The sequence below is a fragment of the Misgurnus anguillicaudatus genome, chromosome 20, assembly GCF_027580225.2.
Source record: "Misgurnus anguillicaudatus chromosome 20, ASM2758022v2, whole genome shotgun sequence".
NCBI classification, from domain to species: Eukaryota; Metazoa; Chordata; class Actinopteri; order Cypriniformes; family Cobitidae; genus Misgurnus; species Misgurnus anguillicaudatus.
Genome location: NC_073356.2, coordinates 2483925 through 2501506, shown reverse-complemented (window position 1 = coordinate 2501506; position 17582 = coordinate 2483925). Strand labels below are relative to the sequence as shown.

The 17582-nt window shown below is 43.3% G+C and overlaps 2 long non-coding RNA genes across 2 annotated transcripts; both read left to right on the top strand.

Annotated features, from left to right (window-relative positions):
- The first annotated feature begins 896 nt into the window (after nucleotides 1-896).
- On the top strand, nucleotides 897-15292 carry LOC129454509 (uncharacterized). Its single transcript, XR_012359601.1, has 3 exons — nucleotides 897-1826; nucleotides 1909-1990; nucleotides 14673-15292. It is a non-coding gene; the product is annotated as an uncharacterized lncRNA (long non-coding RNA).
- Nucleotides 15293-15424: 132 nt separating this feature from the next.
- LOC141351364 (uncharacterized) lies at nucleotides 15425-17354 on the top strand. Its single transcript, XR_012359600.1, has 3 exons — nucleotides 15425-15749; nucleotides 15830-16541; nucleotides 16649-17354. It is a non-coding gene; the product is annotated as an uncharacterized lncRNA (long non-coding RNA).
- Nucleotides 17355-17582: the final 228 nt, after the last annotated feature.

Sequence of the window (17582 nt, the reverse complement as noted above, 5' to 3'; positions counted from 1 at the left end):
AATGTTCATTTGGGATAGCACAAGTCTTATTGTTAGGCATACATTGTTTTATGGTTTCAGGCACTTATTGAATTGATGTAGCAACAGTGCACAGCTGACAGCCTCTCTCTCTCTCTCTCTCTCTCTCTCTCTCTCTCTCTCTCTCTCTCTCTCTCTCTCTCTCTCTCTCTCTCTCTCTCACTCGCTACTCTATCACCAAGCTCAAGTTCCTTTAGTACTACACTTTACAGTTGACAACATGTGTTGATGCAGCACAATCTATACTATTACTACTTACAGTACGATACCTCAAATTGGTGGAGGAGCCTCTGAATGCAGACACTCAATCAGCTTTCTTCTCCAGGAATTAAGCCAAAGGATGAGATGTAGTAAATCAATGGCATCATCTGGTGTTAGGGGCAGTGTTGACAAGCGGCCATTGCAAACTGCTCAAAACACCCAGCCGAATGCCTATTCAATGCTATAAATTCTTTAGAATTAGTGGAGGCAATTTTCTTTTAGTTTGCAGTTTACACAAAGTCAAACATTTTATCTCAGTGTTTTCACTGTCCTGCTGTTCTTTTGTTTGTGTTATATTAATCACAGCCACATTCACTTCACATCATTCACAGACTCCCACACAGTCCAGGAAAACATCTGTGTAAGAAGAAAAGAGCCTCAGACAGGCCGCAGGCTGATATCAGCATGCAGCTTATGGCTGCTGCACAGACAGCTGAGCACTGTTACAGGCATGAACTCTAAAAACATTACTAACTTGATAATTTGACAAAGGTCCACAGAAGCTTTGTGCTTCTGCAGCTTCACATTGTCTAAGATGAATAAATCTTGGATCTGTTATGGATTGATATTTGAGCAGCACACCATACAGTGGCGAGGCTACATTAGGGCCAGTGCCCGGTTGCATGAAAGTCCTTAAGCTAAGAAATCCCTTAAATATAAGGTTAAGGGTGACCTTAATAAAAAATGGGTTGCAAGAAAAACCCTTAAGTGAACCTTAAGGCTGTCGATAAGTATTTACCCTTAAATGCTAAAGTATTACCTTAAGTTCTGCTATGCGTTGCAACAAAGTCCTTAAGTCCAATTTTCCCTTAAAAACTTAAGGGACTATAACAGGTCCCTTAACTTCACACGCGATGGCTGATTTTATGGTTATTTAAGAAAATGAAGTACCAACGCGCATTTCTGACGATCGAAATAATCCCTAGAGAAAAGTGATGCGTATTTATTAGGAGAATAGCGGTTTGATCGTCCGTCAATCTAAAGTGTTTCCAGTTTGAATTACTTTGAGGTTTTATACATGCGGCACTTTACAGTCTGTTATTTGCGATGTTTCATTGTACACAAATCCACCGTCTGTTGAGCTGCGTGCGTTGATTTGTTACCGCTGTGAGATTTTGTAACTACAGCAACCGCGTCTCCACTGCTGTGTTTTGGCATAGACTGCCGTAAAATAGTATAAACACTTAGGTAAGGGTGACAGTTAAGACCTTTGTTGCAACGCTCTTAAATAAATCCCTTACCTCAGGGATTTTTTCTCCCTCAGGGAAACCCTCACTTGGGGAGTTTCATGCAACCGGGCACAGAGTGGCACTGGCTGTTAAAGTCCTGTTCTGTTTGCCTGTCTGTTTCCTTTTGTTTTCCAGTCATCTCCCCTTGGACTCCGTTTCCCATAATCCACCACTTTTCCTTACCTGATTGCCATTGCCAATAATCATTACCTGCCAGCTATCATCATCATCCCATCCTCCAGTGCTCCTTTAGGGGGGCGTGACGTACAAAGGATATTGTGGATTTGGTAGCACACACAAAGAGGAATTAAAGGAGTAGTGAGTTCAATATAATTAAGAAGCAGAATTGATTCTAGAAGCTTCATTGCAACTATGTTTACATGCACTGCTTGTTCTCCAGTCTCCTGTATTGATCGTCAGCGTCATCTAAGGATGCGTTGGGGAGGATAAGGAGAAGGAAATAGTCGTGGACCGACGAACCTGTGAGTACGCATTGCTACAGCTCTTGCATGTTTGTATAGGCGGTGTGTGCCGGCACGACTCGATAAGGAACAGCAGTGTGGATTACATTTGCGGGGTGACACCTATCTAGCCATCCTTCGAGTCAGCCTTTCTGTCTGCCATCCCGGGCCTACTCCCAGCCCCTGTGGCGGTGTGGCCTTAAGTCACTGTGAGTGTGTGGATTGCTGTGGGTGAGTCTTGTCATTGCTGTGTTTACACTTGAAGGTTTGAGTGCAGTGGTGTGTAAATGTTGTCAGCACTCGCCCCTTAGGTCGAAGAGGAAGCTCTGGATGAAAAAGAGTGAGCTGGTGCCGTTGGATGACAGCTACCTTTATACATACCCAGACGGCGAGCTATAATCTATCCTTCCATCTGTTGGTGCTGTGAACTCTGTAAGAAGAGGAGGTTTACTGTGAGTACTGTGTGAAGTACTGAAGGCATAGAAATCAGATTAACTACTGTGTGGAGAAGTGGATGTGCTGTATTGTGTGTGATTACACGCTGTGAGTGTTTTAGATGCCCGCCCCTGTCTAGATCTCTGGTCACGTTCTGGGAGAGAGAAGAGGGAAGCGAAAGGCCAATTTACAACATACACCTTTGGTGTAGCGCTCCATTCTGGAATATCACTACGAGGGATCTTACCTGAGGCCGTGGTAGGCCCTACATGCAGCAGCCTTCCTTGTACTTCCACTTATTCCTTGGTGCAGCCCAGTGGTGATGTATTGACATTTAATTGCTCACTGAAGTATTCCATCGCTTATAAAGCCCTGTGTGTGTTACTGCCGATCCTTAGTATCGAGCCAAGGGCTCTGTATCGACGAGGGACTGTGTTACGACGTGTCAGGAGCCCCCATCTAAGTGTGTCCGCCAGGAATCTGTCCCAATAAGGAGGATTCACTGTGTGTGTGTGTGTGTGTGTGTGAATCTACGTCCTCTCTCACTGTTGAAGGTGTGGAACTTAAAGTTGTACCCCTGCTGTCTCCAGGTTGGTGAGTCACCTCCATAAGGTTGAAGTTGCTTCTCCTCTACATTTTCCCGAGCTTTCAACGCCACGAGCCCAGTGTGTCCACCCAACATACCCTCCTGTACATTAAAAGCCACGAGTTCAGTGTAGCTGCCCCTTTATACCCACCTGAACATTCAATGCTACGAGCCCAGTGTATCTGCCCAATACACCCCCCCTGTACATTAAAGGTTGTAAGCCAGTGTATTGGCCCCTTTTACACTTACCTGTACCTCCAAGCTACGAGCCCAGTGCATTGTCCCTTTTCACTTACTTGTGTATCCAAGTTACAAGCCCAGTGCATTTACCCCTTGACACTTGCCTGTACATCCAAGCTACAAGCCCAGTGTATTTCCCCTTTAACACTTACCTGTACCTCCAAGCTACGAGCCCAGTGCATTGCCCCTTTTCACTTACTTGTGTATCCAAGTTACAAGCCCAGTGCATTTACCCCTTGACACTTGCCTGTACATCCAAGCTACGAGCCCAGTGTATTGCCCCTTTTCACTTACCTGTACATCCAAGCTACGAGCCCAGTGCATTGCCCCTTTATACTTACCTGTACCTCCAAGGTACGAGCCCAGTGCTTTGCCCCTTTACACTTACCTGTACCTCCAAGCTAAGAGCTCCGTGCATGTGCCCCTTGAGACCCACCTGTACATCCAAGCTACGAGCCCAGTGTATTTGCCCCTTGCCAAGCCTCCACGCTACGAGTTCAGTGTACTTGCCTGGTTCCCGTGCTTTATTGGTTGAAGCGGTGTACTCAGTGGATGACTTTCTATACTTACCTGTAGAATTTTCTCGACGTCTGGAGAAGGAACGCTGGACCCCTTGCACTCTTCTTAACAGCCAAATACTCACCTGTGTGTTTTTTGGGCCGTTCCAGGTCGACCCCCTGAGACCCCGCAGATTCATTGGACGCCTCAATGTACAATCGCAGGATACGCATCTGCTGGATGAGATAAACCCAGGTACTCGCTCTCCCTCCCATACTTACCTTCATACTTACCTGTGTGCATCCCTTCCGTCCAGGGCCAGGAGTGGAGGAATTGGACTGCAACGGCTGAGGAAAAAAAGAGGAGCTCGATTAGGAATACCCACTGCAAGCCACGGACGGACACGAACTGGAAAAAGAGCAGAGCGACTTGCCCTCCCTGTCCCGGTGAGAGTCTAGTCGACTCTGGAAACCCCGCTCTCCCTGGCCCGGAGAGTTATAGTTTTACTGTCCCCTTTCCCCTGCCCTTTCTTCATTTTAAATATTTAATAAAGTTTGTTTTAAATTGATACTTACTCTCTCGTGTGTCTGGTCATTGGGGTGCTCTTGGGACCTCCTCGAGGTGGAAACTGGGAAGGGGCGTGGCTCACAACATTGATGGTCCGCTCCGACCTGTGACAAAAGCATGTGACTTGAGGCTGAGCTCTAATTGGCTGGTTTCAGATTCGCCATGGGGCGCAGGACTGTCCCCCCCAAAACCTCCCACTTATGTTGTAAGCGAATCAATATTGTTTTTATGTCTTTGACCTTATGTGATTGGATCGTTCTCCGAGTCTTATAACCATGTTGCAGATTGCCATATGACTGGAAGCAAGTGAAATATCTTGAGATGAAAAAAAGTGATTTTATTCTTACAAAATCACCCCTTACAAAGGCGTTCAGTTGAAGAATAAATAAAAGATTGAACCAGATTGAGTAGCAGAAAGTGATCACGGTCGAGCTTACATCATGTGCTTTTCCAGCACCTATGGCAAACGGAGTTAACGTTAGCTGGATGCTATGTAAGTCTTGCCTTTTATTGTTGTCCCTGTTTGCTGTTTCAAAGTCCGCGTGAGAGACTAATTTGTGGTGCATTTGAGCTGCTTTTGCGTGGACATAATGCTCAGATAATCTGGTATTTTCCGTGGCTTTTTATAACTTTGTTGCAACGTACTGGTCTGTGATCAGGCAACTTTACTCTGTGTGTGTGCGTGTGTGTGCGTGCATGTGGGTCAGATTGGGTTAACCCAAGCACAAAATCCAGAATAAAAGTAAAACTGTAACAAGACGTTGTCTATCTGAGGTAAAGACGCAAAATCTAATAACAATAGTCTGCATTTATCTGCCTTCATGCGTTTATTACACAAAATGGTTTAGATACACAATGTCATGAGTTTAATTCAATTCAGATTTTTACACATTTGATGATATTTTAATCGCAATAGTATTTTGTTATTTGATTTGTTCATATTTGCCTGTTCAGCACAAAGTTTGCATGTTTTATCGCCTCCGCTGTCACTGTGAGAAAAAAGCATTCATTGATTTGCTTCATGTGATGTTGAACATGTAAAGTTATGCACGGTCTCGGTTCATCGGTTCTCTTCACAAATAAATAAACGCATTTGAACTTGTATGCTTGTCTTGTAAGTTTATGATTAGAAATGAACATGTGAACGAAAACAATTATTATCATTTAAACATGAAATGACAGATAATTATTGAACTAATTACCTCGATTAGTTCATTACTAGTAATAAATCCACATTATACTCAGTTTTACACATTCAAAGTACATTTATTTCATGCCTTAGTTCTTTTGGCACCGCCACTCATCCTCACTACTTAAGCTCACTCTGTGTATTCATTGTTGTACGTTCTCGTTAATGTTATGTATCATTCTGCTCGTCATTCTGTTTTTTATTTTATTATAATTAAAGTTTCTTATTATTTTACTCGCACATTGTTTCTAATGCAAATGTTAACACTCAATCAATTTTAAACAATGTGACTGCAAGATGTTAAAGTGAGCTGATTTCTTTGTGCACAGATGCACACACATACTCAAATAGACACACACTCATTAGACGTGCATTTCAAAAAGCAAGCATCTCTCTGTGCTTGACGGGACACATAAACACAAAATTATCTGAAAATACCACAGTTCTGGCAATTATTATTTTCTTAAAACAGTCAGTTAAAAGAAATCAGATGTGTGTGTCATTATATGGATCTATGCTTATCCGGTCCTAAAGTACAGTACCCTCATAAATCAGCTTATGTTTGTGTCATTATGTTAATTAAACAACAGAAGACAAAAGGAAAATCACTTCTGTAACTTTAAAAATAGCTTTAATTATATTTATAGAATTCTTTAGACTTTAGATGTTTTTTCTTTGGTGAGACATGGCCCCGAAGTTAATTATTTAAAAAATCAAGCTTAACCTCCTAAGACTTGGATGTGCACATACGTGGACATCACATTGTTTTGTTGTTTGCACCATAATACTTAATTCTGTGTAATTGGAACCTGTTATACTTAAACATGAACAATTACACTGTCTTATGTTCAAAGAAAAATATTTAGTTATTATATTTATTGGTTCTTCCTAACCCCAAAATGGAAAAAAGACAAACCAAAGCTTAGGAGGTTAAACATACATATGTGTTCAGTGCCGTATGTGTTCTCATCTACTAGAGACTAGTGTTGCATAATTTCATCTCAAATTAATATCTTATTTTAGAGATGTGGCACATGTTTCTGTAGTCCTTTCATTTTTTTAGACCATTTCATTAACATCACAATGGTTAAGGGTTGGATTACCAGGGATCACACAAACAGTTCAATTGTAAACCTCAAAGGCATTGCTTGTAAGTTTGGATTACAGTGTCCCCCAAGTGCGTTTAGATGTTTTGTTCAATTACATAAAGTATACATAATATAAATGCAGTGCTTGTCAAAATGTGAAACTTTGTTTTAAGACTTGGGTCTATGGCCCCTATAGGGCATATACTGTAGTGTAGTGTGTCTTATGTAATACCAGGCTTTGATAAGACTCTCTGAATCTCAATGTATTGCTGCAGGGAATGCTCACCCACCATATTCAACACCTAAACATCAGACAGAATACCCAATCACTCTGTGTTTTTGATTCATCCATTCTCCTCTTCCACTTTGCATTTTGCCAACCCGAAACACAATAATGTCTAAACCTTCATGTATCTCTTCAAGTGTAGAATCACAAATGCAGAAACATTACAGAGCTCTCTAACATCTCTGTGGGAAATATGAGGAGTTTGGCCCTCGCATGAATATCACAGTGTAGAGATGAATTTTGCTACATATAGTCGATGCACTGCGTCCCTGCTGAAAAAAACAGCATACCAGCAAGACCACCATATGTTGTGTTTTGGTGCTGATTTGCTAGTGAACACCAGCTAAACCAGCATCAGCACCGGCATTAGCACCAGCTAAACCAGCAACAAACCAACATTAGCACCAGCATCCCATGCTGGTCATACCAGTAAGACCAGCATATGTTGTGTTTTGGTGCTGGTATGCTGGTGACCACCAGCTAAACCATCATCAAACCAGCATAAACCAGCATAATTCCCATGCTGGTTTGATGCTGTTTTTTTCAGCAGGGGTGGTACCCTCTGTCTTTTTAAAATGTGGGTAAACATTTAGGCTATGTCTACACCACTATGATGTAGTAAAGGTTTTCTTTGGTGCTACTGAAAAATTTCACGTACACACCACAATGCTGTCAAAAACATAACCCACTTTAGGGAACCACTTTCGGAGAGGGGTGTCGGGAGCACCTAAACAATGGGTCCCAGACAGCTGTTTTCCGGATGCCGCTGATGCCGGATGGCAGCTTACCGCTCCCACGGAAGGCCTAAACATCCCGGCTTCCCATGGTCTCATACAATCATGCTTGGAATGCCTATCCATGCCCATGACTGCCTACATGACTGCCTACATCCCACATGGGATACGATTTTGTACTTGAAATATTTGTAGTTTATCATTACCATTTGCAACACATATAAGCTATGATTGGGATGATGTTGCTAATAATGTCCAATTTGTAACTTTCATAAGCTGTGATTAGAATATGTCACAGGTCGGAGCGGACCACAGATGTCGTGAGTCTCGCTCCTCCCTAACTTCCACCTCGAGGAGGTCCCAAGAACACCCCAATAACCAGACACACAAGAGCAAAGTAACTTAAAACAAACTTTATTAATTTAATTAAAATCAGGTAGGTGGGGAAGGGGAGGGGAAATCTAAAATCAACTCTCAGGCCGGAGAGTATTGGGCCTGTAAGACTGGACGTTGCCACGGGGACTCTTTGGGTAAGTGATCTCAGGGGAAAATCCTCTTTCTTCACGGGGCTTTAACTGATGTTCCCAGCCAACTCTGAGTCCTCTCTTTTAGGCTTGACTGGTCATGGCGCCCTTCTCTCCTCCTGAAGGCAAAAGAAGAAACACGGTGAGTGACAGGTGGAGCGGAGGTGAGTACCTTATATCCGGGTGTCTACTTCCCAGAACCCAGCTTACGGGGTGCCTGGACTATCCACAGGTGGTGTTTGTCTCAATCCACTGAAACTTCCAAACGGATCCTATACAGCCAGCACTGATACCTAGGGGTACAGGTAAGTATCCAGAACTGAGTAGATTTTTGGCTTGGCTTACAGGGAACTGGGTCTTCGCATGGAGCGTACGAGAGCGTGTTCGCGGTAAGTAGCTTCAGCTAGAGCATAGGGCTGGGAAAAAACTCGATTTGATTTTAAAATTGAGTTGGTAGGTCAAATCGATAGATTTTTTTCTCCCCCTCTGCAGTATAGCGCAGTAAATACAGTGTTTCCCATAGGCTCTACTGGGCATTCCGCCCAGATAAAGACTAAGAACCCAGCAGGCCAGGATGGACACAGCCCTGGCTGCCCGCAGAGCCCACCAGGCTCATGTATTGTTCGGCCTCCACCAGAAGGGGGCTGACATCAATGACTTTACCATGGACTTTTTGAGGTCAGCTAAGGGCTCCGGCTTTGGCGAGCCTGAGCTTAAGCTGCTATTCAACAGCTGCCTCGATGAGCCCCTTGACTCTTCTAAGCAAAGGATGCTGAGGTCCCTGGGTTTTCCTGACATGGTTAATTATTTGATGAACCACGATCCCAGAGGCCCAACCAAAGCTGACCAGCCCGCTCGGCTTCCTCCCATCCCGTGTTATGGCTATAGTGGCCCTGAAGGACCCAGCTCTCTCCAAATCGGCTCCCGAGAGCCTTATCCCACCTGTCTGCCTTCCTCAGAAGCAAGGGCGAAGGGCATCTTGGGAGTCTACACCTGAGGGGTCCTCCACATAGCCGCCGCTACCACCGTGGTGCCCACCTCACCTGCCACGGCCTCAGCTCCTCGCCCAAAGAGAAAAGAAAAGGAAGAAGACTACCTGTACTCCTTCTCTGTCTCCTCATGGTGCTGTGTCAGACCCCCAGCCCGCTGTTGAACCACCTGCCTTTGCACCTCAGCCCACTGCTGAACCCCCTGCCTTTGCACCTCAGCCCGCTGCTGAACCCCCTGCTTCTGCACCACAGTCTGCTGCAGCGCCTCTTGCCTTTACGCCTCAGCCAGCAGAAGCGCCCCCTGTCCCAGCTCTGGTCTCACCCCCGCTGCCTGCCGCAGTGTCAGCTGTCTCGCCAGTTTCATCTGTTGCCTCCTATGTACCCTTGTCACCCTATTCGTCTGCTCGGTCCCCTGTCTCCTTGTCATCCCTGGACTCTGTCTCCTCCCTTAGTAGCCCTGGTTTGTTTCCCCTGTTGTGCCCGGACCTGTCCTACCTCAGTTTGTCCCCCCTGGAACTGCTCCTTGTGTGTCCTCTGCAAAGCCTGTCAGTCCCACATCCCCTATAGACCCCTTGCACGTGACGTCACGCTCTACTCGCGCGAATTATGGACGCCATGATGGACGGCGGAAGTGCTATGTTGTAGACGGACGGCAAGCCGAACAAGTACGTGTTTGTGTTCGTTAGGGTCATTAAATGGTTATTTCGTGTTGCTATGATGCAACTACCATTACAGAAAAGTGGCATAAATACATTATTTTTACATGAATGTTATTGTTTAATGCTGCAGTGACACCATAAATTTCATAGCTGCCAGCTTACGCATTCACCGTGAGACCCACGCAATTGACCCCATTCTCACGCCACACATCCATTTTCACGATGTAAGTAGCTAAACCAGTGCTCGCAGTACTGACACTTTTATATTTTAGCGTACCTTCACTGTCTTTTGCGTGCCACCTTCTCATGTTGCTGGTGCTTTGCTGCAAAGAGTCAAAGAGCATTTTACTTTATGTGGCGCTTCGCAGGAAGTTCGGCAGCGAGGACATCAGAGTACCGCGAGAGCAAGTCGAAATGTTACAAAAGGGTCCGCCTTTACCTTTGCTCTCGCGTTACTCTGATGTCATACGCCGATCAGTCAGCTCCGTACCAGTCGAACACACAAAGCTTCAAGGTCTGGATGAAAAGCAGAGACCTGCCCGGATTCCACGCACGCAGATACCCTCAGAAAACAGCTATTTTAATCAACCATCACTCGCGTGTGCATGTTTGCAAGCATTACAAGCCTGCGTGATGTTTGCGGTGACAGGTTTTAATAAAAGAGAAAAAAGTCAATTGATATTTGACATCTATAAACAATAATATATACGAAATATAATTATATGGTCTTGACATACACATTATCTGTTGCTTTAGTTTAATATTAACTACTCATTTGGTTTATTTGATTGTGACAGTCCCTCTATCACAAATCATCACTTTACGCTTCTCTTTCTCAGTGGATAAACTGAATCAAAGCTGCTGTTATCTACAGTTATACATTTTACAGAGACCAGTAGCCTATTCATTAGATTTTAACTGAACTTTTTTGGCACTTTTATCAGAAGGAAAGCATAATAGAAGTGTATAAAATAATAGTAAAGACTCTAATCTCAGGCATTTAAACTCAGTAAAAGCTTTTATTTCAATTTAATTTCTAAAATAAAAAATCTCACTCCAAGCTGAACTCAGAATTTGGCAGCTCTGCAGACTTTTGAAAGCCTTAAGATCAGCACCAGTGTATGGGGATATCCCGTTTACCACATAGTGGTACAAATCATGCGGGCTGAAGTCGGCGTTTAATGAGGTCCGTGAAAATTGAAGGAGGAAGAAGGTAAGGGTCGGTATCCAGTCCCGCTATCTCTAACTTCTCTAAATAGCGCTTTTTGTGAGGACCTACCAAATGCCCTACCTCGACCGATAACGGCACAACAACTTCCTTAATATAAGAAGCCATGTATTTTCGTGTAATATATATTTAAACTGTTTAAAACTAATAAAAAATCCTGCTCGTCTATTACTAATCAACCTAGTGCGTCAGTGATTTTGCCGTCCAGCATGGCGTCGTCACGTGGTCTAGGTCACGTGTTTGCAAAGGGTCTATTAAACCTGCCCGGACTCCTCGCCCTCATTCATGTCCTGCACCGTCCCGCTCAAAGTCTCCTGACATACCCATCTCCACCCTGCCTGGACCTCCTCCCATGAACTTTTTTTGTTTCCCCACCACCCCTCCCTTGTTTGTTGTTTTTGTTGTGTCATCCCAACCCTGTCATTGTCAGTTCTTGTTTGCTGTTATTGTTATTTTGCTGTTATTGTTATTTGTCATGTTTTGTTGTTTGTGTCTGTTTGTCAGTCTGTCGTGTCACGTGTCTAGTGTTCCCCTGAGGAACGCCTGGAGGCGTTCCTTAAGGGGGGGTCCTGTCATGATTCTGCCCTCTTGTCCTTGTATTATTATTAGTCTTGAGACAGGATCATGACAGGCCCATGTTTTGTGTGAAAGCACTGGCTTTGTTTATTCAAGCCATGTGCTTTCTGTCTCGTCTCCTGACCCCCTCCCCCTTGTTTCCTCGTTTATTATCACATTATTGTTTGATGCATGTCACCTGTTCCCCTCCTGATTTGCCCCCTTATTTAATGCCCTTGTGTTTGCTGTCCTGTGCTGATTTGTTTTGTTCAAACCTATACCTACCTGTGTTATTTGAAGTCAAGAGTATTTGTCAAGTTTATGGTTCTATTTCTATTGTAATATCCAAGTCTAGTTCCAGTTTTTGTTTATTAAAGTCTTGTTTATTTTAGTCATAGTTTTGTTTTACCCCCTCATGGGTCTTTTGTTTTGTGTGCCTTGTCTAAAATAAAGTCTTTGAGTTCATCTACCCCTGCGCCTGGGTTCTCTCCCTCTCTCCTTTTGGAGAATCCTCACAACTAGCCGATATCACTCGGTTTTTGGTTGCCCGGGGTTTCCGGAAGTGATGGGTGTTTGAGCATCTAGGTCCGGGCGGAACTTCTCTCCCCTACTTTCGGTTCCGCCCTTACAAGTCACTCTGTGACAAATACTGTTTAAGACTTTAAGTTTCTGTGTAAATTTTGAGCCATAAAACATTTAGAGTAATCAGTAAAACCTGCTGAGTACAATAGACTGAATTTTATCCCCAAAAACATTGTACATAAACCACCTATTTTTAAATGGAAAAAGTTGTAGGTGAACAGGGCTATATCTCAGCTCTGAAATGTCCAAAAATGCTACTCCTGTCTAAGTCTAATCACCATCTTTCAGAATCCAAAGTTTCAGGAGTATAGCAGAAACTTTATTTTTTGACTTTCTCTGATCTTCTTAAATTCACACCGTAGCTAGAGGATGCCAAGACGTAGACAGGAGTGGTGTTTCTGGCTTTCTAGGACATTCCATAGGTGAGATATTGCACCGTACAAATACAACTTATTACATTAAAAATAGGCAGTTTGTGGATGTTGGAGGTCATATCGAGGGGGCAGATGATCCCTGGGAATGAGGCAAAAAAAAGTTTTACACAGTAATCTCTTAGGCAGGCCTCTTACTCACAAAGGCCTCAAGACACTCTTCAACTGTCTTTCGATCGGATTTGTGAATCTACCTCAAACACAAAAAATCGTACTTGAGAAGAACATAGAAAACTGAAATTTTGGATGTCAAATCGGGCACTACTGGACTGCCACTGTTCTGAATTTTGACACCCTGGGACCATTGACACTTGAGTTCTGGAGCACCAATTTCCCACCTAACGCTGTCAAGCATCTAGAGCCACGGAACTCAGGGCCCCGACCTGAGGTCGTGCCGAATTTGAGACCCTTTGACCCCCTTGATGCTTGATCATTTTTGCTCTGGAAAAAATGAGGAGTAGGCGGTCAGGGTGAAAAATTTCTTCTATAAATATATAAACATACAAATATATCAAATAAAAGAACAGACCCTCTGCTTTCAAACAAACAAACAAACAAAACGTTTCATTTTATCTTTATTTGTTCTCTTTTTATAACCTCTTTAATAAGGGTAGGTTTCTTCAAAAATACTAAAACATATAATGAATATTAAAACATACACAAAATTTAAAATGAGTTAAGTTGGTTTTTGCTTCAGTTTATTTTATTGGGTAAGTGAATAATAGCTGAATTACAGATTACAGTAAAAAGCATCATCGGCAGGGAAATGTTTTCTCAAATTGACGAGATAACTTGTCAATGTCAGGGAAAGCGTTAAGTAGCACAAATGCATTCCACCATTGTTGTTATGGTTATTAAGTACACACACATGCCTGTAAACCTGTGTGTAATGTTTACACAGATTTGTGTTTTTCTCATTTCCACTGAATAGATCACATTTTTACACTCTTGCACTTTAAAACCTGTTGTGCTGTTGTTGTGTAAACGGCATTTAAAACTTAGTAAGCTCTGAAAGGGACACTTCACCCATTTGAATTAATATTTGTATAGTTAGAACCCCAGTCATGTTTTTGAATGGTCGTGCATCATTTCCTCAGTTGCCGCTGAGACAGGAGAAATACAGATTTCAGTGTTGCACTTCCTTCTTTCAATGATGCAAAAATCATCATTTTGCATCATTGAAAGAAGGAAGTGCTAAATCTTTGTTGAGGGAGTGAGACTACAAACACCCCTTTTCTCGTTCAAATAGGCACCAAATTCGAAATGTATGTTACATTTCGACTACAAATATGACGCACTTTCAAGAAAGATGAATGTTTCTATGGGTGAAATGCTCCTTTAAGCCACCACATATGTTTTGTGCCAAAACATATATTTGTTCTCTTAAGGAGACCTTAATTAGGCTGTTAGAAATGCATGTTGGTCAAGCTCAAGTGCTTTTCATGAGAAAACTGCAAACAGACAATCTATGAGCAAGCCACAAAAGATATCAACCATGTCCGGGACAAATTCAAAGCAAAATAGATGCATTTTCATAATTCATTTCAGTGGCATCAATTTCAGGGACACATCCATTTTTTTTATTATTTCATTAGATGTAATTCATCCACTTTCACACTGAATATCCAGAATTGTGCTATACAAAGTCACACGGTTAAAAGTTTCAGTGTACAGTGGCAGTGAAAGCTTTTTCAAAATTTTGTAAACATGTTGTTGATGTTGTATATTGATCAGTCATTGGCCGATGTCAATAAACGCAAAGGAATGATTTAGAAATGAATAAAAGGCATCCAGGATCAGAAGTGGTCTTTGCATGCTACTTTGCTTTGTAAATTAGCCAATTACCCTCAACGTGAATGAACTGTTTATATCTTTGCTTCTTAATAAAATGTCAATGCTTATCATATTGCTTATATGAATTAAATTGACTTTCAGTACAGCAAACCTCTACTCCTAGATGTAATTTAAAGAGATAATTTCTATGCAGTACTTGTAACATCTGGTCAATAGCATACACAAATCTTACCTGTTTTAAACAATCATGGATGCTGTGTATCACTCTTCAGACAGTATTGATTAGGTAGAGTCATTAAATCTTCTCGTTGATTTCAGATCTGTGAATCACGGTGGCATCAGCTCTGGAGATTTCCTTCCTATCCACAGGGTTTGTTATTGTCACAAGCATCTCCTCACCAGCTCCTCTCCCTGTGAAGTTCCCTTATTAGTCACCACCCTGCAGTGATCACATCTCCTGAATCACACCACAAAGAAAATGAAGCCAATCTTTGTCATAATCTTACTCAATTATGACAAATATGACATCATCTCAATTATATTAAAGCTATGGTCTACGATTTCAAAGATTGTTCATTGTTAATAACCTTGTTTAGATGCTGGTTATGGTTCTACAGTAAAATCCTAACAATATATAGAAAAAAAATAATGAAAAAACAATCCATTCACTCTATTGGGTGTAAAGCGGCAGAGAAGTTGACCAATGTAAGCTGTCCGGCCCGAAGATAATTTCCGCCCGGACGATTTACCGCAAACACAGGAACTTCCGGGTGTGTTCCGAGAGGCAAATCAGGCTAAACTAGACACAGGTGTGTACAATCAACGCAGCGGTTGGAGATTGGCTAAGGAAAGGAAGAGAGGGAGTATAAAAGGAGCCCTCAAAATGCAAGTAAGGGCTGTTGGGGTGCTGTTAGTGTGCTGTTGTTGTGCTGTATTTCGTCTGGATCGCTGCATTGTGTGCAACCACGGAAACTGGTCTAGTGAAGGCTTGAGGAAAATCTTCTTAGAAGAAACAGAGTTCGCCAGTCACTGAGTGCAGGACAAATCAAAGATACGATCGACTGGGCTGAGTACAAAACGAATACTTACCGTTGTGATGTGGATGTGCGGTCATGTGTTGACGTTGTTGGAGCAGTCACATTGAAGAGTCTTCACTAAAGGCCTTGTCGAAGACGAGTTATAGCAGTGGGTAAGCTAAACGGGAAAGCAGAGTAACAGAGTGTCATCTATATGGTGAGTATCCAGATGTGTTTATAAAGTATTGAGGAGATTTCTTTACCTGACGTGTGTTGTGAGTTTACTACTCAGTGTGCGGCCCCACTGTGGAGAGAAGCGTGTGTGAGCCGGGAAATAGTACTGGGAGGCCACTGTGTCGTGGAGTATTGGTGCATGCACGTGAGTAACATTGTATATCATAGCCAGTGCTATTGAAGAGGGTATATTTCCTGAAGTGTGCTGTGAATTTTAACACGCAGATTTGCGGCCCCACAGTGGAGAGGAGCGTGGGCGAGCCGAGAAGTACAATTAAGAGTAAACACAGGAGGTTCGGCGTTCATCCCTTAGGCACTTTTTCCCCCTCCGTTAAGAACTACACCAAGCCACACGACGAACCCGGGTCAAGTTTTGGCTCCGTCCTTAGTCACGAAAAGTGTGAGGAGTGCTGTGGGTGAGTCATTGCCTTTATTTAGTGTGTGTGTGTGTGTGTGTACACTTAAGCTTGCAGAGCAGTGCTGTGCTTGTGTCGATAGGAGCCACTACAAACCAGAGGAGTCGTGAGGAGAGAACAGCCGTTGGGGCTAGAGGAGCGTGGGCTTAAGGCAGATATTTATTGGACCTCCTGAGTGTAAAGTGATGGATCCTCTCTGACTGTGAAGAAGGGCAGTGGTAAAGTATACCTACGAACTAGAGTGAGTAGACCATCTGGTAGTTGTCATCTTTGGACGAAGGGTGCCTGTGATTTTGCTGTGTGCTTTAACCACTCTTGTGTGTGTGGAGCCTCTTCGAAAGTTCGCCCCTGCTCAGCATCTCTGGAACCATACGTGGAGGAGGAGTAAGGGAAGCGTTCGGCTCCACACGAGTACATTGGCCATCCCTTCGACCGACAGTGAGCCTTAGGTGGGCCGTGTGCTAACCCGGCCCTTCTGGAGGCCCGTCAAACCAAATGCCTGCTGTGTGGAACCTCACCCCGTAAGTCCACTGCCCCAGTGTAAAAGTGGTTTAAACCAACCGTTGTGCATAAGAGGAAGAAAGTTAAAGTTGTAGTTACCTGTGTGAACCCTTACCTCTGCTTACAGCTCCAAACCTGAGAAGAAAGTTAAAGTTGCAGTTACCGGTGTGAACCCTTACCTCTGCTTACAGTTCCAAGTCTGGGAAGGGAGTTAAAGTTGCAGTTACCTGTGTAAACTCTTACCTCTGTTTACAGCTTCAAACCTGAGAAGAAAGTTAAAGTTGCAGTTACCTGTTTGAACCCTTACCTCTGCTTACAGTTCCAAGCCTGAGAAGAAAAGTTAAAGTTACGGGCACCTGTGTAAACCCTTACCTCTGCTTACAGCTCCCAGCCCGAGGAAGGAAGTAAAAGCTACGGTCATCCGTGAAATACTTACCGTTGGTTCCAGCAAAGAGCCGCTCCGTCGGATCACCCCCGTCACTGGAGAAGCGCACAGTCGGAGCCCCAGCAGGCCACCTAAAGAAAGAAAGAGAGAAGAGTGTCAGTTGTACAACAGACCACAGTGGATGTATCCACCCCTGGGCACCCTCGAAGTGTGAAGTCAAGGTAGTCGATCTCTATCGCACGGAGTGTTGACTGCATCTCTCTTTTTAATTCTGCCTCCAGGAAAGCGGAAGGCGCCACGAGATCAAGAATCCATATTGGAGGAACCCCGTCCCCCTCTCCCCACGAGAAAGCCTATCTGGAGGATAGAAGGAAACAGTTTTAAACTTCCCCTTTCCCCTTCCCTGAACACTATTTTAAGTAATTTAATAAAGTTTGTTTTAATTATACTTTCCTACTCTGTGTGTCTGGTTATTGGGGTGGCTTTGGAACCTCCTAGAGGTGGAAACTGGGAAGGGGCGTGACTCCATAGCATCTGAGTCCGCTCCGGCCTGTGACAGATTCATTGGAATTTTTTAAAAATTTGATATATTCAGGATTTTATGAGTTGTATCTCCCAGAATACATTGCCCTATTAAGGTATAAAAAAGGATTAAGTCATCACAATTAATTTTTTA